Consider the following 2,961-nt stretch of genomic DNA (forward strand, 5'->3'; position numbering starts at 1 on the left):
TCTGATCCTCCTGCATCCACCTTTCAAGTGCTAGGATCATAGGCCAGTGTCAAAGTGCATATTTCATGTTACACAAGCACTTTGTTGAGCTATATTCCCAATCCAGGAAACACCTTATAAAGGATTGTTGGGGACTGGAGAGACAGCTTAACAGTTAAGTGCATTTCCAGCTCTTCAGAAGACAAGAGTCTGGTTTCCTGAAACCATTTCTGGCCACTTACAACTGTCAGTAACTCCAGCTTCCAGAGATTTCACACCCACTATGGGACCCTGCAGATTCCTGAACACACACAGTACACATACAGAGATAAACACATATTAATATAAAAATACCTAAGTAGAAATAAAGTGGAAAAGATGCTGTTGAAGAAAGGATGGATACCTAGCTCAAAAGCTGCAGTGTGATGCCTCTGTGCACAGCTGATTGGTTCATAGGTTTCCCCCCTTTTCATAAGTGACTTGAATGTAGCCTTGTTACTTGCAGCCAAGAAAGTAGATACAAGGATTTGTTCTACCCTGATTTAAAAAAACATTAAATCAGGGCTGGAGAGATGGCTCAGAGTTTAAGAGCACTGGCTGCTTTTCCAGAGGTCCTGAGTTCAATTCCCAGCAACCACATGGTGGCTCCCAACCATCTGTGATGGGATCTGATGCCCATCTATGGAGATGGAGCACTCATATATAATATACATAAAATAAAGAAATAAATCTTTTTTAAAAAGACATTAAAGCAGACAGGCTTCAGGCTGAAGAGATGGCTCAGCACTTAAGAGCACTGGCTACTGTTCCGGAGGACCTGGGTTCAAATCCTAGCACCCACATGGCAGCTCACAACTGTCTGTAGTTCCAGTTCCAGGGGAATCCGACATCCTCTCAGAGACATATATCCAGGCAAAACACAAATGCACATGAAATAAATCTTAAAAACAAACAAATAGGCTTGTTGGTACACACTTTTGTACTTGGCAGGCAGATACAGGCAGATCTCTGTGAGTTCGAGGCCAGTCTGATCCATATATTGAGTTCCAGGACAGCCATGACTGCATAGTGCTACTTTGTCTCAAAACAAAACAAATTAAAACAAGAGAATGTTAATACTATAAGTGTTTAAATATATCTTTAGAGCTGAACGAAGGACAGATACAACTCATTATAAAAATATGCATGTCATTCAATTTACTGTGTAAGCCTGCCTATCCTGAAACTCTTTATGTAGACCAGGCTGGCCTGTAATTCAGAGATTTGCCTGCCTCTGCCTCCTAAATATTGGGATTAAAGATATGTACTGCCATTCACAGCTAAAGTTGATCTCTTTTTTTGGTAATTTTATTTTGTTTATTTAGAGTGTGTATATCTGAATGTGGATCCAGATGTGCCAGATGTCAAGAGTTCTTGCTTTCCACCTGTGGAGAAGGCTCTCCTTTGCTGTTTCTGCTGCCTGCTATGTACATTAGGCTAGTTGGTCTATGAGCTTCCAGGCAACCAACTGCAATTTTCCTGTCCCTGCAATTTCCTCCTACCCCAGTCTTGCCATAACAGTGCTGGGATTACAGATATGCACGGGTGCATCTGGTTTTTAACACAGGCTCTGAGTACTGAGCTCTAGTCAGCGGGATTTTGAGGCTAGTGCCTTTATTTGTTGAGCCATCTTCCCAGCCTTAAAATTAATTCCTCGTGTTAAAGTTGAGGAGCGCTCAATGTAAGATAAATATTAAAGCATGTATCTGAAACAAAATCAATGTTTGCCAAGGTGCTGGTTGAGAAACTGGAAGAATATTTGGGGAGCTATTTACCTGCTTCTAAGCTGAAGGAAGAATTGTTTAAGAGCAAAATCAATGGACTAAATCACGAAGGAATCAAACCAAAGATTTAACTACATGAAAAATTCAAGTCACTCCAACAGAAACTCTAAGAATTGAAAGGTAAATTACAAAGTATAAACATCTTTCAAGGTATCTGACAAAATGTGTGTAGCAGTTTAATCGATACTATGTGCAGCATCTTAAATCGATAAAGACAACATAGAAGCTTGAAAAGAAAAAGGTATAACAATAAACTACAGACATATCTTCAAAGCAAAAATACAAATGAGCAATAAATGTGAGAAGCAATTTGTTTTCCTTTGGGTTTTTCTTGGGGTGGGGCTTTTTAAGACACCCAGGCTAGCTTCAAACTCTGTCACTGAAAATGGCCCTGAATTTATGAGTCACCTGCACCACCCACGGGCTGGTACTTCAAGCAGGCATTACCAAGCTCAGATAACAATTTTCGATTTTATAATCCATCTGTCTGTCTGTCTGTCTATTTATATCCATCCAGTGTCTCACTAAGTTGCCTTGGCAAGCTTGGAACTTGCTATGTGGACCAGGCTAGCCTTGAATTTATAAAGACCTGCCTCCCTTATGCTGGGATTTTGCTTTAATGGTAGTACAAAGTATCAGTGCATATTTAATTCTACCAAAAACCAAATATATTAAAAGGTATTTTAAAAAATTTAAAGATGGTGGGGCTAGAGAGAAGACTCGGTGGTTAAAAGCATTTGTTGTTTTTGCACAGGACCTCAGCACCAACGAGGCTGTTCACAACTATACATAACTCCAATTTCAGGAGATCTGGCACCCTCTCTGTTTTCTTTGAGTACCAGACATGTACATGTTGCATACTCGTGATGCATATACATACATACAGACAAACACTCACACACAGGAAATACTTTTTTTGAGACAGGGTTTCTCTCTGTAGCCTTGGCTGTCCTGGAACTCCCTCTGGAGACCAGGCTGGCCTAGAACTCATAGAGATCCACCTGCCTCTGCCTCCCAAGTGATGGGACTACAGGTGTGCATCACCTAAATTGAGAACCTAAATTGGTATTTTTTTTCAGAAAGCAATTGGCTGGATATTATACTTGTGTATTTTTATTTTTGCTTGTGTATATAAGTATGTGTTCCTGTGAATGCAAGT

Source organism: Arvicanthis niloticus, chromosome 5 (assembly GCF_011762505.2).
Source record: "Arvicanthis niloticus isolate mArvNil1 chromosome 5, mArvNil1.pat.X, whole genome shotgun sequence".
In the NCBI taxonomy this organism is placed as follows: domain Eukaryota; kingdom Metazoa; phylum Chordata; class Mammalia; order Rodentia; family Muridae; genus Arvicanthis; species Arvicanthis niloticus.